Below are 10000 nucleotides of genomic sequence, written 5' to 3'. Positions count from 1 at the left end.
ACAAAATGTTCAGCTTTTTGGAGTTGTATACCGCATTTACTTTAAAGTACACACTCACAGCTCCATAAAAATGGCAGGATAGTGTAATTTAGTTATTTAGCCTCATTGAGTAAAAGTAAAACAATCATCAACACACAAAAAAACTTGAGCTTGCAACTATTATATTCATCACTGCTAGTCTTTATAATTTACTATTTTATTGATCTTTCTCATTTTTGTAATGACTTACCTGGCCACCACTGGAGGTTCCGCTGCAAAACAATTATTTAGTTTGTGATCAGTTGAGCAAGTGCGTTCTTGATCAGAGTGGAAAACATAAATTTTAAAAGTGTCACATGCCTTCTATTTCACACAGGCTTAAATGTTAATTTTCATTAGGACGCCAACAAGCCAGGGTTAAATTGTAATTTTCTTATTCAACACACTGTAACACTATAGCTTAAATGCGGTAATGGTGCACTGAATATTCGTGTCTTGCAGTTAGTATGTACACGTAATACCATATATGTAACTTTAGTTGCTGGGGAGAAAAATTGCCAAACCAACATTGTCTCCAGCTTTCCTGCAATTAAATTCTGTGTACGTTGGTTTCAATGTGTTGACTAATAAAATGATTATTCTGCTCAATCTTGCAGAACACTCTGTGATTCAGTCTCCTTGTCTAAGGATAAGGTGATGATATGCACAATTTATTGGATAATAGTAATATTATGTTAATGTTTGATTTTTTCTCATACTGTAAAGTTACTATAGGTATTTTATGACAGTAGAGTGCATAATATTGCAATCTTTATTCTCTCAGCTAAAAAAAATGTCTTGTAAATGAGGGAATTTAATAGTAAACATAACTAAATGCACAAATTGTGCTGAAATAACTTTTAAAACGTGAGTTAATGGCTGCTGACAGTACAGTAGCTGAAGTGAAAGGGAGTAGTTATCTCTTACAATTCCCTAATGTCAAAACACTTTGTTCACAACATGATTCATCTATCTTCTCTTATAAATAACTTATCATCACCTCTGGCTGCTGGAGGTGCCCCGCCTTCTACATCATGATGTTCATGTAGGACTGAAAGCAAAAGAAATATATAGGTCATGTATTGTATCATTCAATCACATGTACATAATTCAATAAAGCCTGACTGGCACAGGGCACATTTGCTGCAGTGGCTGTGTAATGCATGGACTTGAACTACCCAATAACAATTGCAGTACATGTTTCTTTTCAATGATTTCTTTTCCGAATGCATGAGAAAAGTGGAAAACACTCACCAATGTATAATGGTTTTAAATTTCTAAGCAGTTAATTAATGTATTGCTTTGACGAAATTTTTTTTCTGGATTTAAAAACCCCAGAAGCTTTGACATCTAAGGTAAATTATACAAAAGTTTAGTTGAGGTTACATGTATTTCTTATGGACCTTTAAATTACAAGTTTTCTAAACAAAATTTAGTAATGAACAAAACCAATGATCCATGCATGTTGTATTATTTTTATATTACTTACCCTCCATGTTTTCATTTCTTTCACCATCTATAGAAACAGAGAAGCTTAATTTAGTTTGTATCAGTATCAGATGCTACATTAAGCTAATGGAGTTCCACCTCATTCAAAATGGAAACCAATGACACTCTTTCCATTTTTTATATCGATCCGTGATGCTTAGTTTGCTGTGTCAACTACATTTAGTAAAACATTAACTTTTTCATGTAATAGATGTATGCCATGGACAGTTAACAGAGATTGCATCATTTCTGTATGGGTTACTATATGGATGATCAGGTGAGTATATGTGTCGCGAACGCCTCCGCGTGGCCTCAGAAATCCACGACAATTCTCAGTATAGAAGACGTTTTATTTCAAGTCCCTGGTCCCTGGTCACAATGTTCAATGTTTTCAATGCGTTCACTCTCTCCAGTCCATAGAGAAACCTAATCTTCACTTAACATATTTAATTATTTCATTCTTTGATCTTATCAAGTGATTTAGTTTGACAAGTAGGTAATTAAGTACAACCGAATCTGAAAGCCTTTTATTGCATGGAATCGATTTCCGACACTCTCCCCCCATATAGCTCCTGTTGAGGTATATGCTTCAGAGGAAATCACTGATTGTCCACTAAATAAAAAACTTTAACGAAATTCAACTGAATATATTATGGTCACGGAATGTCCTTGTCTCTTAAATGAAAGATCTAAGTGTTTAGTTCCTGTAGAGCAATAGCTCTAATGTTCTCTGCAGCAACGGCTGCCGCTTCACGGCGAGGGCGGAAAACGTTTGCTTCTGGGTTCAACACTGGAGGGCGGGGTCTGTCACAATTAAGCTCCATGGGATAGAGGTGTTGGACTGGCCTCTCCAGTTGTCCCTTCCCTGTGTCAACTTGTACCGCCCGTACTATCCCGTCACGACCAGGATAGAGTTGCCTTACAACAGCAATCGGCCACCTGTTCCGATTCTTCTCTTCTGATCTGATGATCACAACATCTCCCACCTTGACTTGGAAATTCCTGCACTTGTGGTTCAAGTAATGCCTCTCACGAAGTGTAGTCAGGTATTCCCTTGTCCAGCGGCGCCAGAGTTGTTCCTTGCACGATTTGAGATACTTTGCGCGCCTTCTTAAGTTTACGTCTTCCTCCCTCCAAGGCTCCTGTTCTGGCAACAGACTTGACCGCTGAAACAGGAACGTCGATGGGGTTAGGGTGGACAACTGGACGTCATCTTCGACGTAGCTCAGCAGACGGCGGTTATTTTGTATTTCCACGTCGAGCATGATTTCACTAAGCTCATCCCAGGTCAAGGTAGCCGCTCCAATAGTCTTGTAGAAGGCCCGTTTCACAACGCCGATAAGACGCTCGAATTGTCCTCCCCACCACGGTGCCCGGGACAGATTAAATTGCCATTGGATCTCTTGCTGCTCGAGATAGCCCTGTACTTTCTCGTCTCGTCGAACTGTCTTAAGCCACTTAGCAGCTTTCACAAACGTTCCCCCGTTGTCAGAGTACAGCGTCTTTGGTCGACCACGCCTTGCAATGAAACGCTTCAGGCACAGAAGGAACTTCTCTGTTTCTAGACTCGGTAACAGCTCAAGATGTACTCCCCGCGTCGAGCTACAGGCAAACAGTGCGATGTAAGCCTTCCCTTCCCGGTTGCTTCCCTTTCGGTAGCGTATTGGGCCAGCAAAGTCCACGCCGACGACCTCGAATGCCGTAGTCCCTTCTGTTCTGTTGGTTGGCAGAAGACCTGGTGGGGGCGTCGCAACTGCTGTCGCCTGGAACCTCTTACACCCCCAGCATTCCTTCGTCACTTTCTTCACGAGTCTCCTCAGCCTCGGAACCCAGTAGTTTTCCCTGACTGCCGCCATTGTCAGCCCTACTCCCCCGTGCAGAGTCTCACAATGCACTCGTCTCACCAGCTTCTTTGTAAATATTGCGTCTTCTGGAAGATAGATCGGGTATTTTCCCTGGATACGTCCACGGCATTCCAGAAGGCCGTCCTTACTCAGCTGCAGATTTAAGCTGCTCTGGATCTGCGGATAACTTGGCATCGTCATATCTTGTTTTTGCGCTCGTCTGATCCAACCCCACTTTACACTATCTATTTCAGCAGTCGTTAATGGCCCTGTTAGTCTCTTGGGTGTCTTGCAGTTGGTTATGAATCTTGTGACCCATGCAACAACCCTCAAAGCGCGTCTGAGATCGTGCTTGTCTAGCAATTCGTCCAATCCATCACTGACAGCCTTCGTCTGCGTCACTGTTAGCACTTCTCGGATAGTTTTAGCTTCAACCTCTGTCGCTGGCGAAGCTGAAGTCACAGGGTTAGGTGGCCAGTGCTCTCGATTAGCCAGCCACTTCGGTCCACTCCACCACAGTTCAGTCGTTTCCCCTCCTCTACTTGCCAGGTCAGCTGGATTTTTCCTCGTTGACACATGCCTCCACTGGATTTCGGGGTGCTGGTTAATTTTGTTCACGCGGTTGGCAACAAACTGCTTATATTCTCCCCCTCCTCGTATCCAGTGAAGGGTCACAGTACTGTCAAGCCAGCCATACACGTTCGAAATTGGTAGACCCTCCAAAGCATTCTTCACGTTTGTGACTAAGTTAGCCGCCATGTGGCCCCCAATCAGCTCAATACAGGGTATGGATAGTCCTTCTTTTGCTAGACGCGTTTTAGCGGCTACCAGGTGTTGTGTTGTTCCCTACTGTTGTCGCACAACTGCGTACACTGCGGCTCCCACTCCTTGTTTGCTGCCGTCACCGAAGCTATGTAGTTCGACATCTTGCAAGGGTTCTTGGTAGCTGGTGATTGCCCTTGGCAACAACTGCTCTAGAGGCAGAGACTGCTCCCATTTCTTCCATCTCTGTAGTAGTGGTTCTTCGAGTTTCACGTCCCATGCTTTAGTTGCATCACGCACATCTCTGAAGATCATTTTTCCTTCAAGGGTCACAGGTGAGACCAGTCCCAGGGGGTCATACACCTTGGCAAGCTTGCTTAGTATCCCTCTCTTGGTCGGTTGGACTTGTTCAGTGGGAAATTTGACGCTCAACTCATCCTTGTCTTTGTCCCATCCTAGTCCTAGTAGGCTGGCCCTAGCTTCTTCTGGGTGTTGAAGTTGATGTTTGGCGAAAGACAAATCACTATCTTTGCTTTCGATACCTCCCTCCAGCATCGGGACGTTAGAATGCCACTTGTGTAAAGTAAAACTTCCGTCCTTGAATATTTCGATGGCATGCTCCTTGCGGTACTGTGCTTCCCCCACAGTCACTCCTCCCGACAGCAAGTCATCCACGTACAAGTTCTTTCGCAGCTCCGTCACCACCTCTGGCGCTCTCGTTTCCCATGTCTCTAGATGACACTCTATAACTCCCCCAAGCAGGAAGGGCGAAGACGTCAGCCCGAACAACGCTCTTGTGAATCTCAGTGTTTCAAGCTTAGAGTGTTCATCTTTCCTCCAGTGAAATCTAAGTGCATCCCTGTCTGATGCTTTGATGCGCACTTGCAGAAATGCTTTCTTTAAGTCGCCTGTCACTGCAACCGGGTAAGACCGCTGACGAACGAGCACATCCCAAAGCTTGTTCTGCAGCGGAGGGCCAGGGTTGAGACACTCATTCAAGGATCGAGCTGATGGGTGTTCCCGTGCTGATGCATCATAGACAATGCGCGTTTTGATAGATTCAGCATCCTCTCTCACCACTGGCTTGTGGGGTATGTAGAATTCGATCCCTTCAGCCGGCTTATCTGCAACCTCGACCACGCCCTGCTCCCTTTGTTCTACAATGATGCTTTCGTATTCTTCAGTTTTCCCGGTACGCTGCAACTTACGTGTTAAGTTGCGTAGCCGCTGCAGGCTCCCCCGTTCATTTGAAGGCAGAGGTGGGTGGTTCCCCTTCCAGGGCAGTCCGGTCTCGTACCAGCCCTCCTCGGTCCTGACTAATTGCTTCTTGAATTCACCGTACACAGCTTGCTGGTCATTGAGAAAGGTGTCAGCCAGCCCTAACACATCGACTTCATACTCCAGCTGGCTAGTTTGAGTTAGCATCATCGCATTTCGGTCGAACTCCTGTCCAGGAGACATAACAAACCAACCAAGTTTGGTAAGCTCAGCAATTGGTTCACCGTCTTTCCCAATGTGCGGTCATAGCGTCATAGTTAGGGTTGTCTAATGTCAACAGTTCTCCTTTGTTCACTTTAATTAACTTCACATCCATTTTGAAGTTTCCACAAACTGATTCAACACAGGATTGATAGGTTTCAAGGCGGGCTAATGATGTTCCCATTAGCATGTCTACTTGTTTAACTTTCACATCAACGGGGTTTATCTTGAGAAGTTCAATTAATTTCGCAGAAGCGTAAGAACTTCCCGCTCCAGTGGCAATCAACGCACGACACTCAATACCATTGACCTTCACATTCACAACAGGGAAAATGCCATCTCCTTTCTCTGAGGTAGTCAATACGACTTCTTGTCGTGGCCCCGATTCGTCACGTTCATGGTCACAAACAGAGGTATGATGTCGACGACCACATCGCTGACATGAAGCTTTGCTTTCGCATCTGGAGGCTGGATGACCGCTGCGTGCACAATTAAAACAAAGGCGATGTTGAGCCAAAAATCGCTTCCTTTCATCGAACGTTGTTATCTTTGGGCACTCCCAGGAAAAATGCGATGTGTTATCACAATAAACACATGCACGTGGTTTCGGCTCTTGATGTCTGACGTTGAAGACCTTGTCAGATCTCTCCCGTCGACGAGGGAACGGATCTGCTCTCTCGGCCGCGTTAGTAAACTCGATTGGGTTGCGTCTTGTCCACAGTTTCAAGGCTTCGCACAGCTTCACAAAATCCCAACTTTCCCAGGAGTCATCCGTGCGTACGATATCGCCTCTAATTCCCGGTAATTTATCCAGTGTCATCGATACATTTCCGTTGACCTTGTCTAATTTGCCCATTGTTTCCAAAGATTGCACACAATATGTCAAGCGCTCGTAGAATTCGTGGATCTTTTTGACATTCACTCCAGAAATGACTGGCAGCTCTAAAATTTCCTTGTTGTATGCTTTCACGATTTCTGATTCCTTGCCATACTTATCCTTTAAGATGCTTAGGGCGTGAAGATATCCTTCAGGTGTAAATGGAAGGGCTTCAATGGACGCTCTAACTTTCGGAGCCAACAGCTCTCTCAAATACGAAAACTTGGTTACACCAGCGATACTCGATTTATCGATTGCCTCACAGAATTGTCCCCAGAATCGTGGCCAATCTTGGAAAGTGCCGTTGAATTTAGTGATAACTAATTTTGGTAACTTCGCTTGCAACCCAGCCACAACATCACCAGTACCACTCCCTGAACCACTCCCTTGCGCTTGTTGCAACTTGCCGGCCTCTTTTAACTCGCTTTGAAATTGTAGGCGTATTTCGAAAAGCTTCTGTTCGTACTTTAGCTCTTCGTCTCGGAGCTTCTGACTCTCTTCTTTCTTCATTGTTTCAGCCCATTCTCGTAGGCGCGTAACATCTTCTTCTGCCTCATCGATCCTGGTTTCAATTTCATCGCTCCATTTCTTTACATGGTCCACATTTTCTTTTGCAGCGATCTTCATCTCTTCTAGTTTTCTTTTCAACTGATCGGCTTCGCCTGCCAATTCCTTTAACGCATTTTGATGTCTCTCTACTCTGTCCCATTTCCCGCTTTGGATGATTTTCTCTGTTCGTTCCCTTGAAAACTTCAATTGTGTAAGCTTTGTCTCCAATGCTCCCTCGACCTCTTCCATGTTTGCCGTCACAGTTTCGAAATTACTGCAGTAGAATTACTTCTGTTCTCGTCCCAGTGTTGCGTGTGTCCCGTCGGAGGTGCCAATTTGTCGCGAACGCCTCCGCGTGGCCTCAGAAATCCACGACAATTCTCAGTATAGAAGACGTTTTATTTCAAGTCCCTGGTCCCTGGTCACAATGTTCAATGTTTTCAATGCGTTCACTCTCTCCAGTCCATAGAGAAACCTAATCTTCACTTAACATATTTAATTATTTCATTCTTTGATCTTATCAAGTGATTTAGCTTGACAAGTAGGTAATTAAGTACGACCGAATCTGAAAGCCTTTTATTGCATGGAATCGATTTCCGACATATGGAGGGTTAGGGTTGGGTGGCGGTGACTTTTCGACCGCTACATTAGCATGAATTGCTTGTTTTTGTTTTTTTTTTTTTTGTTTTTTCTCTCTCTTCTGCTTGGCTTAATTGTAAAATATTTACTAAAAGAATACTTTTAAAAAAGTAGGGTTTGCATTTTCTATCAACTTCTCTGCATGAGGATTGTAGAGTGTGGATAATGAAGAACAGCCTCACTTTTAAATTGAAACAAGAATTTTGCAGTACCACGCACACAGGACAACAATTGAATATCACACTCAGAATAATGATTTCAACTAGTGGTCATCTCACGTTGAAGAGCTTACCAGTTTCAAATCTTCTTCCTTGGTATGGTTGACAAAAAATAAATTAATGTAATTTATTGAAATTACTAAAATTACCATTTGGGATATGTTTAAACTGAACAACGATACTAACATTAATAATAACTAATAATAACATTAATTAAAAATGACTTTATATCAGTTTCAGTGTATTAAGCATAATGCACTTATTGGGACACTTTCCAGATCAGGTTGGAATTTTGAAATAGTTTTTTTTTTCTTTTTTAGGAGAGGGGAAAACCGCTTGGAGTACTCGGAAGAAAACCTCCCGGAACAAGGAAAAGGACCCATCCAACATTTTGCTCTGAGTACGGGAGTGTGTTAGTCACATATAATTTGTAAACATAAAAAGGAACCTTGTACAGAAATTCAATTTCCCTAAAAAGGGATGAAATGCAATAAAATTTAAAGCTTTGACATTTGTAGCACCACGAATGTATATCAGAGTTTAATAGACTGTATGTTATTGCTTTTTTTAAAGGTACAAGGAGAAAAACTACCAAACCTACCAATCTGTGCTCCTCTGGGTTGTATGTCTAGATGAAAAAAAAAAAAAAAGATAGGCCTCTATCTCCTTTTAAGAAGTTATGCAAGCTTGAATGGGGCGCTCAAATTCTTAAACTGGCCGGAAACTGTACAAATTAGAACCATTGTGTAATTTACAACGGGGGGTTTCAATGTGTCTGGTTTTTGTACCTTAAGTTCAACATGTGAGCTATTAAATAGAGATGAATAATTATCACTTACTTCTTCGGTCCGCACGAACAAACCGATTTAAGGAAGGCATCTCTCTGAAAACAGAGTATCAAGCAGCTGCAATTAACTCCAAAAGCGTCATTTCCTTTTAGTACAACACACAAGGCAACTTTGCGGTATAATTATAATCCAGTATATGTAACATACTCTTATGTGATATCTAATCTTTTTTTTTGGAGAAAGGATGGGGGATTTTGCGGAGGAAAAATGGCTTTAATAGCAAGCAAGTTTTGTCATTGTAATATGCATATCGTGTTTGAACTTTACTCTGATGGCTTTTAAAAACTCACGCACAATTTTTTTCAATGCCTGCTTAAAAGACCTACGCAAATTTTAACCCAATTTGAACAGATTTGAACCAGTCTAAGAGGCGCAATTACGATAAATTCATACAACAGAAACTTCCTCCAAATTGGCGTCACCAATGCGCGACAATGCGACGCCGTGGTCACACTGCCCTTCTGCAACACCCTACAGTATTATTCCCACCTCCACAAAATTGCCAAATAAGTAGAAGGGACTTATCCGCTGGATTTTGGGGGGATTTTTTAACGTCTGGGGATAAAGAAAAACTGAATAAAAATTTTTCTCACCTTTGTTGTCGACCCTCGCCAACTGACATAAAAATAACCTCTTGCACCTTATATGATTAAAGATGGCGGAGAAACAGCGTCGGTTGCCCAAAAATTTCCCGCGCACATTTCTACGGAGCCCACCGTTGAACATCAGCTGCATCAGCTGTTGATGGGAGGCTTTTCGCAGTGAGACCAGGCTATCCGTTTTAACACGAAAGCGCCGTTGATCAAAAACCCATCTCCTCTTTCTTTGTGTATAAAGATGTGTACTAAGTGTACAAGTCAATGTATTAAGATTGATGTAGGAAAAATAGTTAAACTGAAGAGAATATAATACGAGTAAAGAAAAATCGACGATAAAAATAATCCTTTGCGTGAAAATTGTTCATTTGACATGCTGTCACGTTTGGACAAGCATATGATGTTGGATCATTAAAAAGCTGTATTAAAACGCAGAGCATTAAAAACAAAGCTTGGGTAACTCGCTGCGAGAATAATACAAAGCAAAAGTATATAATAGTAATGAAACTCGAAAGGTGAATTCAAAGCTTTTTAATATTCTAAAATCAGGCGAACCGCTAAAAGAAGAGATAGGTGAGGAGAACAATTTCCTCAGTAGAATACCACAAGTATTTTAGGACTCTTCTTTTTCAGATAGTTTTTGTGTAGATGATCGTACCATAGCCCCTGCCCAAATTGCGTT

General features: G+C 42.4%; 3 long non-coding RNA genes across 4 annotated transcripts in view; 1 reads left to right on the top strand and 2 right to left on the bottom strand.

Annotated features, from left to right (window-relative positions):
• Positions 1–1068, bottom strand: part of LOC146487672 (uncharacterized) — a 2515-nt gene extending 1447 nt beyond the window's left edge. Inside the window, exons 1-2 of the long non-coding RNA XR_014856743.1 lie at positions 1019–1068; positions 230–251 (exon numbers count right to left, since the gene is read on the bottom strand). This is a non-coding gene — a long non-coding RNA (uncharacterized LOC146487672). The remainder of the gene's footprint in view (positions 1–229; positions 252–1018) is intronic.
• LOC146487671 (uncharacterized) overlaps positions 1–8395 on the top strand; it is a 13348-nt gene extending 4953 nt beyond the window's left edge. The window contains exons 2-3 of one of the 2 annotated variants that reach the window (XR_014856737.1): positions 1718–1783; positions 8195–8395. This is a non-coding gene — a long non-coding RNA (uncharacterized LOC146487671). Of the gene's footprint in view, positions 1–635; positions 727–1717; positions 1784–8194 lie in introns of those variants that run through there. The other variant, XR_014856739.1, reaches the window with a different exon arrangement.
• Positions 1086–10000, bottom strand: part of LOC146487670 (uncharacterized) — a 9006-nt gene continuing 91 nt past the window's right edge. Inside the window, exons 1-2 of the long non-coding RNA XR_014856765.1 lie at positions 8476–10000; positions 1086–1534 (exon numbers count right to left, since the gene is read on the bottom strand). The exon at positions 8476–10000 is cut by the window's right edge and continues 91 nt beyond it. This is a non-coding gene — a long non-coding RNA (uncharacterized LOC146487670). The remainder of the gene's footprint in view (positions 1535–8475) is intronic.

The sequence above is a fragment of the Pavona decussata genome, unplaced genomic scaffold (assembly GCF_977016875.1).
Source record: "Pavona decussata unplaced genomic scaffold, jaPavDecu1.1 SCAFFOLD_14, whole genome shotgun sequence".
Lineage (NCBI taxonomy): Eukaryota > Metazoa > Cnidaria > Anthozoa > Scleractinia > Agariciidae > Pavona > Pavona decussata.
The sequence above is the reverse complement of the archived record's forward strand: the minus strand, read 5'-3'. Positions and strand labels throughout refer to the sequence as shown.